Source organism: Pelodiscus sinensis, chromosome 1 (assembly GCF_049634645.1).
Source record: "Pelodiscus sinensis isolate JC-2024 chromosome 1, ASM4963464v1, whole genome shotgun sequence".
Lineage (NCBI taxonomy): Eukaryota > Metazoa > Chordata > Testudines > Trionychidae > Pelodiscus > Pelodiscus sinensis.
The window spans coordinates 112,236,906-112,251,392 of NC_134711.1; the positions used below are offsets into that span (position 1 = coordinate 112,236,906).

The following is a 14,487-nucleotide window of genomic DNA, read 5'->3' on the forward strand; positions in this document are numbered from 1 at the left end:
GTTGATAATAAACTGGGTTTCAAGACAACAAAATGACACATACACTGTATGTCAATTTCATCATAGTGCATTTGTGGAAAATAAAGAATGCATTATGTTAAAAGACTCTAAGAGCCAGCTCTATCAAACCAACTACTTCAACACAATAAAATGAAGGCAGATTTGAACTGAATAGGTATTTAAGATGTCAAGGTCTGTAAACTGCATAGATCTTTTTTTTGGGGGGAGGGCGCTGTATAAAGCAGAAGGCAGCCCTTCTGGCAATGATATACTGAGGCCCTGCACAAACTGTATTTCTTTGCACAGATACGTCAGGTTCTAGGGCTGTTAGATATCAGGTAACTGAATAGTCATAAGTGCATGAAATCTTTGCAGTTTCACAACTGTAACTGGGGGGTGGGGCCAGTAGTCAGTGCGCTCCCAGCCCCACTCCCGGGTAGCCCCGGGGCACCCCACACTGCTGCCTCTAGTACAGAGGAAACAGCGCAGGATTGCATAGGGAGCTGGTCAGCAAGGAGAGCCAGTTTAAAAAACAGCTTCCCATATGGACCATCTGCTTGATGCCCTGCTGCCTCAGTTACAGAGGCAGCAGCATGGTGTGGCAGCAGCTCCTGTCCACAGGGGGTGCATTGGGGGTCCAAGCTTCCCATGGAAGTGTCTGTCCATGTGGAGCTCAGACCCCCTGCAGATGGGGGTGCTACCGTAAAGAAGCCTCTGCTCATGGTGGATCCAGGCTCCAGGAAATGCAGCCCCTTTGTAGCAGCCCCTGTCCACAGGGGATCCAAGCTCCTCACAGACAAGAGGCTGTTACTCATTTCCTGGAGCAGCCTCTGTGGCTGCAGACAAAGGCTACTTCACGGCAGCCTTCCCTGCCCACGCACCCCTGCTTCTGTTGCCTTTAATAGAGGCAGCAGCAGGAAGGCCCAGCAGCACAGTGGAGCTGGTGCTGGAGGGAACCAGCTTTTAAGCTGGTTCCCGCTTCTTGCCCCCTTGCTGGGGAGGAGGGAGGGGGATGTGAGTAGTTGACAAGATTAACCAATAAGCCTAAGCTTATCATCTAGTCGACTACTCCTTGACATCCCTAGTCAGGCCAGCCAAGAGGGGGTGGGGTGGGGGGGTTAATAACAGACGATCTCGATGCTGTTAAAAGCAATGTACCCTCAACTCCCATAGTTTCAGTGGGCAATTACTTAGCAGATGATATGTGGCTGGAGGTACAGGCTCATAGTTTCATTATGTCTGTGCATCTCATCGAAGACAGTTACATAACACCTTGATAGCCTGTTGTCTTTCTTCCCAGAAGGCCAGTGTTGCTTACTTTAATAAAGCTACCCATGGGCAATTAACTTACTGCAGTTATTCAGTTTGCTTTAGTGAGATTAGTCTGCTGTACAATCAACCAAATACCAGACTACTATGGATTACCAGAAGATACATTTAGGATGGGGGCACAAGGGCATACTCTATAAAAATCCCCATGATCTGCTCTAATTTTATTACGTAGTAACACCAATACAAATGTCCTTGACATTTAATACTTTAGTTTAATTGTTACTAATATTTTTGCTTTTGCAGCATATTATTTTCAGAAATGTTAAAAACCACACACATGCACCCCACAACACACTTAATAAACCATTTCTATTTCATTTGCTACCTTTGTTTTTTTGTTTGGATGATGATCTGAAGAAATAAAGTCCATCTGTTCCTAACAAAACAAGGGAATTAAAAAAGCAATGTCTGGTTTAACCCAACAGCTATAATTATTTCCATCCCAAAGGTGGCAGAGCAAAAGTCTTAACTTACTAGCTGTAAATGAATAATTGGATGTTGTGCAACAAGAAAGAAGACATGTAGAAAGAAAAAACCCCTACTATGTTCTGATTTACTGAAAGCTTGACCCATAAGGCTTTTTCAAACAGAAGGTTAAATAGATTATTGGTTTTGCTTTTACCAAATTAACCCGGGATAAGAAATTTTATATCTGCTGTAAGGGCTGTAAACCTCATCAATATTAAAATATACATTTCTGTTATACCTATAAATGAAAGAAATTATGACTTGCATGGTGGTTATGCTGCATCTCATTTAAGTTTATCCATGCCAACATGCAACTCTTCCAAAAGGTGGCCTATAACTTGTAGTGTCCACAACTGCTAAACACTTTAGTCTGAGTGCAAAGACAGCAGCTCCAAAAGTTTATCCAAAAGCAGCTCCATCCAACAGAAGAGGACAGCACTCCCAGTTGATGAGTTGCCATGTGAAATGTTTTCACCCACATAATCATTTATGTTGTTACTTCCTTACTTCCTTATATATATATATAAATAAATAAAAGGAAGTAACTGGTAGGAGCGCACACACACATGCAGAAAAGAGCTACCCCTCCCCCCAAAAAGACAAAGCTTCTGATAAAAATCAGAGAATTGTGAACAATGCTCACAAATACTATATTCATCACTCAACTATCCCCCTCCCATTACAGATCCAGTAGAGTTTGCTCCCCATTTTTTAGATATCTCCATAGGTTTGATGTTTGGCAGTGATTAACAGTGCTCTTTACTTCAATTATGAGGGGGCATTCTGAATTGCAATTATGAGGGGGCATATATTCTGGATTGGTGCTATTGTGCCTCTCAGGGTCCAGCTTCCAGCATAAATTAGCATTAGTCAGCAAAATAACTCTTCCCCTCTTGCAGGGACCTCAACTCCGAGAGCCTGTCACAACACTGCACTCCTTTGGCACCTGTCCTTCTAACTTCCATGTTATCATAGAATCAAGGGCTGTAAGAGACCTCAGGAGGTCATCGAGTTCAACCCCCTGCTCAAAGCAAGACCAAAACTAACTAAATCATCCCATCCGGGGCTTTGTCAAGCCGGGACTTAAAAACCTCTAGGGATGGAGATTCTACTACCTCCCTAGGTAACCCATTCCAGTGCTTCACCACCCTTCTATTGAAATAGTTTTTCCTAATATCCAACCTAGACCTCCACCACTGGAACTTGTAACCATTTGCTCATTCTGTCACCACTGAGAACAGCCTCTCTCCATCCTCTTTGGAACATCCCTGCCCCCTTTCAGATAGCTGAAGGCTGCTCTCAAATCCCCTCTCACTATTCTATACTTATCAACTATTGTCAGACTTCTGCACACAGAAAAGACTCTCTTTTGTATTTCCTTCACAGGTGGAAAAGTTACTCGTGTTTTTTTCTGGACATCAGAAGTTCCTCTTGCTCCAAAATTTTAAATCTTTTATGAAGGAAATTTTAAAAAAATAGTTCTAAGTTGATCAAAATACTTTGTTTCAACACTCCTGTTATGATGGTAATCTGTTAGTTTGCACTGTATTATATAAATTCATTTCAAAACAACTCTCCAACCCCAAATGTCTAATTCCAAAAATGTCAAATTAGGATGTTTAGACACTGTTGGAACTTGCTCTCCCGATTTTCTTTCTAAAAAAAAAATCCAGTGAAACTGACCCAATTTCACAAAATATTTTGAGTTCAAAAGAATTATGGATTTTGACAGAATGTGGTTCCGTCAAGATTCCTCCAGGTAGATCCATTTAAAAAACTGATTTAAAAAACATGCTCTTATTTTTGAAAATATTGGCCCAAATCTGCCCTTAACCAAAATCAAAGTAATAAATAATGTACAGGCAGTCCCCGACTTACGTCGGATCTGCACTTGCGAACGGGGCTTTCTCGCCCCGGAGGTCGGGGCGAGAAAGCCCCGTTCGTAAGCTGCTCCGGTGCCCCTGGTCTGCTGGAGACCATCTCCAGCAGACCAGGGGCACCGGGCGGGTTCCCGCGCTTCTGAGGCTTTGCCAGAGCAAAGCCTCAGAGGCGCGGGGAACCGCCGCTGCTGCCGCTTCAGTCTGGGTGCCTGTGGTCTGCTGGGGACGGTCCCCAGCAGACCACAGGCACCCGGACTGAAGCCGCAGCCGCGGGGGGGTCCTGCGCCTGGTCTAGCTGCGCTCCCCCCCCCCCCCCCCCCAGGACCGTCCCCAGCAGACCACAGGCACCGGGACTGAAGCTGCAGCCGCGGCGGGGTCCCTCGCCTCTGAGGCTTTGCCAGAGCAAAGCCTCAGAGGCGCAGCACCCCGCTGCCGCTGCGGCTCTGCTCCCCGTGTCCCTGGTCTGCTGGGGGGGGGCGCAGCTAGTGTGCTCCCCCCCCCCCCCCAGCAGACCAGGCTTTTGTTTTGGACTCTGGGGCAGAGCACTGGGCACTACTGGACCAACCCGGCAGCACCCCAGCTGCTCTGCCCCAGGTCCTGATTCAGCCGCTGCTGGTCAGTTTCAGCAGCGGCTGAATCAGGACGCCTGGGGCAGAGCAGATGGGGTGCTGCTGGGTTGGTCCAGTAGCACCGAGGAGTGGCGCTACTGGAGCAACCCAGCAGCACCCCAGCTGCTCTGCCCCAGGCGTCCCCAAGTCAGCTTCTGCTGAAACTGACCAGCGCTGACTACAGGAAGCCCCAGGCAGAGTTGCTCTGCCCCGGGCTTCCTGGAATCAGCTGCTGATCAGTTTCAGCAGCAGCTGACTTGGGGACGCCTGGGGTTCTTAAGTTGATTCTGTATGTAAGTCAGAACTGGCGGTCAGTTTCAGCAGTGTCTGAATCTGGACGCCAGTTCCGACTTACATACAGATTCAACTTAAGAACAAACCTACAGTCCCTATCTTGTACGTAACCCGGGGACTGCCTGTATATCCCATTTATTTTTAAAAAGCAAAACTTTCATTTGTGAGTGTTAGGGGTTAATTTTTCATTTTTTCACTGTTTTTCCTACAGTAATCCCCAGATAGGATTACTGCATCATTCTCTTCATAAAACTGCTCTTGAGGCCAATAACACTACATGATGTAAAAATACATTTCCTGCTTTGCAAGATGTATCAATTTTATTCTGTTTGATTAATACAAATCCTCTCTCCCATTTCATTAAGTCTACCATAAATTTCTTGGCTTTCAAATTAAATGTTTGAATGTTTCTTTAAGTGTTTTTTTAATCAAATAAATATTTAACAGAGTAAAAAGTATTTATAAAACATCCTTAATGCTGTTACGGAAGGACAGGAAATGTGGTATAATTAAAATAATTTTCTATCTGTGTCCTCTCTCACCCACCACACATGTGTACTGACAAATATCAGCTAATGAAAAAGAATAAGGAAAGCAATATCTAACTAAGAAATGTGGTTTGGTGAGAGTAAATATTGATATGTTTTTAATACTAACATTCTGCTGCAATAAGGTTAAAATTAATCTCCGTATAGAGGGAATGCACATAGATTGTGCAAGAGTGAAGTTCCATTTTTGTGACCAAAAATAGGTCTTAAAATAGCACATTCACTTTGTGAAAGTACATCTGCACAACAGTGTTATTTCAGAATAACTGGCATTATTCCAAAATAACAAAGCCAGTCCCCGAGTTGTGAACGGTCGACTTACGACCATTCGCAGTTATGACCAAAACTGTCGTAAATGGCGGACCCCGAGTTACGAATGCAATCTGCGCTTATGAACAGCACGGCCACATGTAACTCAATGGGGTCCGACTTACGAACAAACCGAGTTACGACCAATTTCTTGAGCTGGAGGACTTTTTACTCTGACTCCTGTAACCTTCATTTTATGAGGAGTAAGGGAAGTCAGAGGAAGAGTGCTCCTTCTTGGATTTTCTGCTGTGCCAACAGCGCCATAAGCTAAAATAAGCTATTTTGACTTAAGCTATGCAATTTATGTAGCTCAAGTTACGTAGCTTATTTTGGCTTTAGCCCTGCTCTGTAGACATGCCGTGATAGTCCTCCAGATAAAAGTCAATTTCAATCTAAATTTTCTAATATAAAGCATGTGAATACCTCATACTGTTCTATCTGCTTTTCTGCTTCTGATTTGGCTAATAGCACTTCCAGATACTTGGTTAAACGTTGTATAAAACACAGTAGAGTCTTAAATTTTTTGGCTTGTTTCTAAAAACACACTTTTGGAAACTCTTACAGCAGCTCCAAAAGACTGCCCATCACTTTTATTTGGTTCAAACCGTCCTGTTTTTCTGTCTAACACTAAATACTTATGATTCCCCGATGGGGGAATCATAATGGAATGGAACAGAATGGAAATCATACAGGAATGGAATTCAAATGCTGAAATTAAAGTGTCTAATTAATATTCACTAGTATAATTTTGACAGCCAGGAGGGCCAACAGACTTGCTGGGGACCAAGCTCCTCACTCCTGGAAGTGGTGGGGCCTCAGGTAAAATAGGTGCTGGCCACCCAACAACTCTTCAACCACCCTGAGAGCTAGGCAGCATTCTAGGGCTCTAGACACTGCCACTACTGCAGGGGGCTGGGGCCACTGCCGCCCCCTCACCTCCAGGCTCCCCATAGGGTCTGCCGACAGCCATACATCAACACAGAAGCATTTGCCTGCCTATTGAAAAATAGTTAAATAAGAATATTTGTCATTGTGATTCTTGAGAATGAACTATGGAAGTTGTTGATTTAATGAAAGTTAGCATTTTTCCCTTTATGCTTTCACCCTCCATTTTAATCACCCTGTTTTCCCAGGTCCATCTCATCAGATCCCTCCATGCATGAAGAGAATTATTAAGGCTCTGCACCAGGCACAGCCAGATAGAATTAATATAAGTGTCAAAACCATTGAGTTTATTCTATTTAAGCAGAATTTTTTTTAAATCACATTTATAGTCCAAACACTAAGCTTGTAGAAATACAGTTTTGCACCAGTACCACAGGTAATTTAAACTGTTGAAATGCCTAAACCAATAGATACCTACAATATTTCTTTTTCTGATAGTAAGGGAAAGGAAAAAATCCACAGATTTAAGTCAAACCATTAATTATGCTCCACAGCTGAAGAAATCTTCTCAAAAAGAATTATAACAGCACAGATCTAAAAATCAAATGATGTGGCAAGGCAGAAAAATTAACTCTAATAAAATTTTTGTACCACTTTACGCAGCGTGGGCTCTGAATGTCTAGGAGATTCATTATTCTAGTGTAGGCAGATGCTTACACTACATTCACCACCATAGTCCCAGAGTGCTTACTGTAAGAGAAAAACAGAAACCCAGGAGTGGATGGGAAAAACGGAACGGCTTTATTGCCCACACATGTTTACCCCAGACATTCAACACAACATCCGAGTGGCCACAGATTAGCAACAATTACACCCTTTTATCTATTTTAGTATGTTAATTTACACATCTATCACTACTTTCCCTAAAACCTTATTTAGTAATGTTAACTCCTATACAATGAATATTAATAAGTAGGTGATGAATACCATGATACCCGTCCATTTGTTGTTTACGGGTTTTTAGTTGAATCAGCATTACATGCTATCTTAATCAGCAGCTTATAGGGAGGGGGAAAGAGCTTCCACCCTGAAAATGTTTTCACAGACAAGTGCAAAGACAAAACAAGACACTGTTCAGTACAACCATCTTCCAAGGCTGCCAGGACAAAGGGGAAAAATATGTTTAAAGGGCAATGGCAATGCCTATTCTTGCTAGACCCCCTTATCCATTGATGTATAGTCATCTCAGATCTTTACATATCCCAACACCTACCTGAATTCCTGTCTGCTACTATCTTCTCAAATACCCATTAGAACACTGGTTAAGACAGGTTTGTACTTCTTCCTGTGATGCAGACTTATTTACAGTTATCTATGCCTTTGGAAACTCTATTATTGTTGTCAGTTCTCTGGAATTTCCTGTGATTTTTTGCTCCAGTTGCAGACAGTCTTGTGATGATGAGAAAAGGTGCAGCCTTCATATTATTTTGGGGAAGCAAAGAGAGAGGGAAAGATTTTTCTACACTATGGCTTGTAACTCAGCAGAAGGCACATAACTTCAAGCCCAAAGACTCAGACTTCTAGACCTAGCTCACTCACTGACTGCTGTTAATACTTTTGTGCCCTTCACAACACTTACTATGAACCAAAAAGTTTCATAGTTTAAGGGATAATTATCATATATCAGTTTCACAGCTAAGACAAGCAAGAGTTTTCACAAGATCCCTTCAGGTGGAGCTGTGAATACTACTCAGATCTCTAATATTACCACCACATGTCAACCACTTTGCCATGCAGTCTTTCAGAAGGAACTTGAAAAAATTAGATGCTTGTGCCACTCACATTGTGTGGCTCTGTGTCACCCTCTAGTGGCTAGACTACACATAGAGATGATGATAATTCAGCTATTGCTTTCATACTAAGATACATAATGTTCTTGAGCTCAGGTGGTAAAGGTTCATATTTTTACCTATATAGGTCCCTGGCTCCATTCCAACAGAGAAATCCAACAAGAATGACGTTACATTTGGCTAGGCTTTCTGTAACCCTAAGGAAATGCATCTGACGTGCATCTGACGAAGTGGGTCTTTGCCCACGAAAGCTTATGCTCCTACACTTCAGTTAGTCTATAAGGTGCCACCGGACTCCTCGTCGCTTCCTAAGGAAATGTTTAGCTTACAGAGCCAGAAACAGAGCCGTAGCGGGGTTTGGTCCCAGCCTGAGCCAGGACTGAGCCAGCTGCCTTCCGCTATTGACTAATCGAGTAGTCGATAAAAATTCTATTAAAATAACTGCATTTTAACACCCCTAATCCTGACTTCCTCCCAGGATTAGAGAACAGCAGAACCAAGCTGGGTTCAATGTCTACAGCTGACATTGAAGAGCTCTGTGTAGCAATAGAAGGATGGATTCAAACACTCCTGATGACCCATGTAAGGATGAAAAAAAGAAGTATGGATAAAAATTAACAAAGTCCTCTGGAACGACTGATGAGGTGTAACTGGCGAACTCTAATGATCACTGGTGAGGCCTCAGAGGGAGTACTGTGTCGATTTCTGGGGGTTATATCTTAAGAAAGAGGGAATAATTGGAAAGAGTCCAGCAAAGAGAAACAAAAAAAATGGTATTACAAACCCAACCTCTAAGGAAAGGTTAAAAAACTTCAGCATGTTTACTCATAAGAAAAGTATATTCAGAAGGGACCTGAAGCAAATCTTCAGATATATGAAGGACTGTTATAGAGGACAGTGATCAACTGGTCTCCTACTCCACTGAAAGAAGGACAAGAAATAATGGACATAATGTGCAGCAAAGGAGATTTAAGTTAGATATTAGGAAAGTCTACCAGAGTAGTTAAGTTCTGCAATAGGTTTCCAAGGGAGTTTGTGGACTCCCATACCTGAAGGTATAAGAACAGATTAGACAGACATCTGTCAAAGGTGGCCTAGGTTTTCTTGATCTGGCCTCAGTGCAAGAGACTGGACTCGTGAGCTCTCAACATCCCTTCCAGCTTTAATGTTCTATAACACTATGTTGTGCTAGTATTTGTTCTACTATTGTATTTTCATGACTTGTATTTGATTAATGGCAGCTGTCTCTTTAAGAACAGGGTGTGGCAAACTACCTGATTCTCAAAGCGGTGAAGAGGAGGTGGTGTCTACATAATCTCCAAAAAGATCAGAACTGCATTCAAGATCAAGCCTCATTCTCAAAGGTGTAACTTATGTGGGACTTTACCCCGATGGTGGTACTGATAATGGAAGGTATGTTTTCTTTTAAAGGATGTGTCAGTTTGGTTAATTATGGCTTAATGTACATAAAAAATAAATTATTCATGTATTAAACAAAACCCAGTACAGGTATAAATATTAAGCATTGTACAGTGACACCTTTTTTATCCAGCACTCTGTTAACCAGAAAACTTTGTTAACCAGCATTGTCCCCAGACACAATACTATCACATCTTCAGGTGCACAGACCTGGCTTGGTTTACCATGATTGGTTTAATTTTTTATTTAAGAAGTACTAATCATCTTTAACTCAAAATAGAAATGTGAGACCAACTGCTTCACACTACAAAACTACCAATGTTAAAAACCTGAGTTTTACTATTATTGTCCATTGTTTTTTCCTAGGTTGACGGGACCCTCAGATAACCGGAATTTTTAGATAACCGAACACCCTAATCCCCAAGCATGCCGGATAACACAGGTTTTACTGTATATATCTATACCATGCCTAGCTCTAACAGATGCCTGGACCTGGTTGTGACTTCTTGAAGCTTATTACTACAGGATACATTTTAAAAGCCTTCCAAGTCTTTGCTTTGCATTAAGCACCGAAAAATATGAAAATTCACAAGCAATTTGATCCCTACCCCTGAAGCATCAGCACAATTTATTATGACAGTTCTTTAAGTATAAAACACATGATTTACTTAGGTGTCCTAAAGAAAAATAGAAATTTCAGACTTTGAAAGAAAGTATGTTTCCTTATGAGGCACACAATTTATCATGTACCATCAACTGAATTTTGCAAGAGAATGTCATTTTTTGTCATCACTCACTAGCAAATACCCAGTGCGTCATCACTCCTGGCTCCAATCTCCGTATTTCCGTAACATCCAGTCACAAGCAGTTCCTCAGAAGACAGATGGAGAAGATAACTTTAGAATAATAGATTAAGAGATCAGCAGAAAAGATTAAGGGGTCAAAGTTCATTTCAGAGGCAAAGGTCAGAAATATTAAAGATATATAGGCCATTTTTTCTCTGAGTTACCTGACAGCTCATTTTGAAGAAGAAAATATACACCAGAGGCAGCTCTTTAGAGCAGTGTTTCTCAAACTGTGCTCAACGGAGCCCCTGGGCTCCGCGAGACATCTCCAGGGGCTCTGCGAGGTTGACAAACTGGAAACATCGATAGGTACAACACACACAATCAGTGGACCGCAGGGGCTCCACATAAGTACAACACATACAATCAGTGGACCGCTGGGGCTCCGCATAAATTTTTACACATGTAAAGGGCTCCGGAGAACCGCTGCTTTAGAGAAATGGAAGGTCCAGACAGTAAAGGAGTTGAAAATGAAGAGGTCACTGACACAGAAAAGGCCACGGCAGTAGTAAATCAGAAGTCATGTAAATGTGAGTGATAGTGAATAAGTGTTCACATCACAAATTCCCTTCAATTGGAACAAAGTTGTTCATGGTCTCAGATGAAAGACAAAGAAAAGACTGAACAGTCTACTCTACAGCCCTCTACAGGTAGGTCTTCACTGCAAGTTAATCTAAGCTTGTACCTGAGTTTTAGCCCAATTTAGTAAATCCCTACTATCCACACTTGCAAAACTTCTGACACAGCTTGGAGGTATTTAAGCCCAGACTAATTGACAAGGCTGGGAATATACATTAGGTTTAACTCTGGCTGGTACCGGTCTATTTGCAATGACGATATAGGCAAAAAATACTTCTGTACAACCTACACAAATGTAATGGTAGCCCTCTTATGTCTTTCCCACAGTTCCCCCTTGAAAATAGATAATGTTTTCCTTCCATTGACACAACTGACTGGGAAAGAATCCTTAAATGTCCCAGCACAAAGAACTCTCGGCAGTGCTCTTAGACACACGAAGGCAAGAGCAGAAACAGTGAGGACACAGTAACATGGGCTAGGGTTTGCTGTTGGGTTAAGACTCATGTGCCAATCACTCAGGCTAATGATGCAGAAAGACAGACTGAGCCAACTTTGTAAGACAATGTGAAGAAGCTCATTCTGCCATAATAAGGCCCAGTATCAGGAGGATGGGCAGTGACACAAGTGAAATCAATTTCTTACCGGAACAGGAGAGGGTGGGAGGCAGGAAAGGGAAAGGATTACAACTCCCTGCCCTAACTCCTGCTCTTGTATGGAGCTGCATATTCTCTGTATGACATAGATCTGTACAGCTGCAGCCCCAGCTGACAGGCAGGGCTGGGAGGAGAGAGGGAAGGGGGAGGGCTTGTGGTCCTTCCCTGCTAGGAGGGGCAGCAGGAAAAAGGAGCAGGACATTGGCAGCTCCTCCTCCTGCCCTCTGGCAGGGTTGCTCCTGTACATAGGGAGCTGGAGAAGAGATAGTGCCTTAAAAGGGCAGAGGGGTGAGGCTAAGGGTTGGGTACAGCCATGACAGAAGCAGCTTGGGGCTATCAGCTCCTCTTGGGTCTTTCTGGCACACCATACGGGCAATAGATGGCTTAGTGGTACAGCATAACATACTGACCTACTTGCACTACTGAGAATGGGAGGAAATCAATTCAGTGAAAACCTGCCAATTGCACTTAAACACACATCAAATGCCTTGGATAAAGAGAGATGCCATCAGTATTTTTATATGAACACTGCAAATGTTAAATATCAGGACTTTCTAGAGGAAATACTGTAAATACTGGGATAATGTTAGCTAAGGCAACTGTCAATTGTTACCAAATAATCACTGTCAAGAAACAGCTTCTAGGTATTAACATCAGACACAAATCTATCTGGGTATTACCAGGATGACATTTTCAATAAATAAGAGTCTAAGCATGATGCTTTCAACAAATATTTAGAAGGTGGGCACGCATATTTCCACTGATACTCAATGAGATTTAGGCTTCTAAGGATGTATCTAGCCTGCACTGTAACTCAAAAGAAGAGACGCAATTCGAGTGATGCAAATTGCATATCTTATTTCAATGCTATTTCGAAATAGCTTATTTCGTCATTTGGCACCATCTACTTAGCACCAAATTTTGAAATAAAGTGCTATTCCTCTTCGTAGAACAAGATTTACGGGGACATCAGAATATTGGGCTTTCTGTGAAGACACGGGATAGCTATTTTGGGATATTCTGGTATCCCAAAATAGCATTGCAGTGTAGATGTACCCTAAGTGTCTAGCTCACGCCTGAAAATAGGACATTGGCATATTTGAAAATTTTGCCTTTCTAGATAACACTTAAGCAAGATACACATCGACTAAGCATGGTCGGGAATACCCACAGCAATTTTTTAGCTTCTCCCTTTGTGGAAAAAAAAAAGAAGAATTCAATGAATGTAGTGTCTGTTTCTGACGGGACAAAGCCAGGGACAAAGGCTATGGCTAGGATAATTACAAAAAGCAACTGAAACACTGAAATAAAAGTAAAATTTTTCCTCTCTCTTCCACCTGCTAAAACATCCTTTACCAGTCAAAAAGGGAGAACATGGTAGAGCTAGTGGTTTATAACTTTTCATTAGAGGGCCCTAAAAAAATTTCAGATGGAAGCATAGACTCTTTTAGAAATCACAGTCTGGGGAGTTCAAGGGATCCGTGGACCACAGGTTGAAAATCACTGTTGTGGACACATGCTGGAAGCACCTGGATGGTACTACAGTTACTAAAAATATAATAAAATAATCTACATTGCTTTTAAAAGATTCCAGATACAGACATTCCTGCCACTTTTTTTTTCCAATTTGCATATTTTTGCTGGAATTGATGGACAGCCCTAGAGACAGAAAATATAAAGCATAGGTAGTAAAGAGAGGGAATTTCTCTCAAGGGCCTGTCAAAGTTTCTTGACTCTGGCCTGCAAGACAGTTGATTCTTCAAGTCATTCAAACCTAGGCAACTGCAGTTCAGTGACTCATTTTACATGGGCTACCAAGTAGCAATTATATAACTGTCAGTTAATACTAATCTGGGCTTGATTCTAAGATATTTAGAGATGAAAGGCTCTTCTGCCCATCTCTAATCACACATTCACCCACACAGTTCCTATTTTTTTCATAAATGAAAATTCCATACCTGAAATTATCTATTGTGTTTAAAATAAAAACTCAGTAAAAAAACACAGCACTTCAAGACAAAGAACAGTCTACATTTGTAGATAATTATGCTAATTCTGCTACACTTCTTAGTTTAAAACGAGTGGATAAAATACAGAGCTGGGAAGATGGCCAGAAGAGTAAAACTGTGTCCTTGTCACATACATATTCTATCTATAGAAACTTTGCTCAACTTTTTTCTTCCTGGGTTTTCCTACCCACTTCCAAATGTTGTAATTATGTGTGATTTGTTTGTTCAGCAAGTCATACAAGATTCCAGTTAAAAAAGGATCACTAAGGAATACAGTGTTGAAATAAATCCGAGAATTGGAAAGGACCTCAAGAGGTCACAGCAGGATCAAAAGAGGAATTATATTTGAATTATGTTGATACAAGCACAGAAATGCAGGGCTAAAATAGACCTTAAAAAGTCATCCCTGAACTGAAGCAAGACTGAGTAAACCAGACCATTCTTAAGAGGCATTTGCCTAAAATCCTCCAGCGATGAGATTCCTCAGCTACCTTGGATCCCTATTCCAGAACTCAACTATCTTTATAGTTGAAAAGATTTTCCTAATATCTAACTTCAATCTCTGTACTTGAAAAACCACTGATCACCATTGCTCTTATAACAGCCTTTAATGTATTTGCTAGGTGAAAAAAGAAAACTGAGGGGGAACCTTTCTAGACTAAACATACTCAGATTTGTTCAACCTTTCCTCAGAGGTCAGCTTTTCTAAAACTTTTATAATCTTTCTTCTCCTCCAGAGGCTCCTAGTTCAACCACATCTTTCCTAACATGTGCCACGTAGAATTAGGAATGTTAACATGCAGACAAC

General features: G+C 41.7%; 1 protein-coding gene across 4 annotated transcripts in view; it reads right to left on the minus strand.

The window, feature by feature from the left end:
* EPS8 (EGFR pathway substrate 8, signaling adaptor) overlaps positions 1-14,487 on the minus strand; it is a 162,360-nt gene that overhangs the window by 74,567 nt on the left and 73,306 nt on the right. The window lies entirely within an intron of this gene.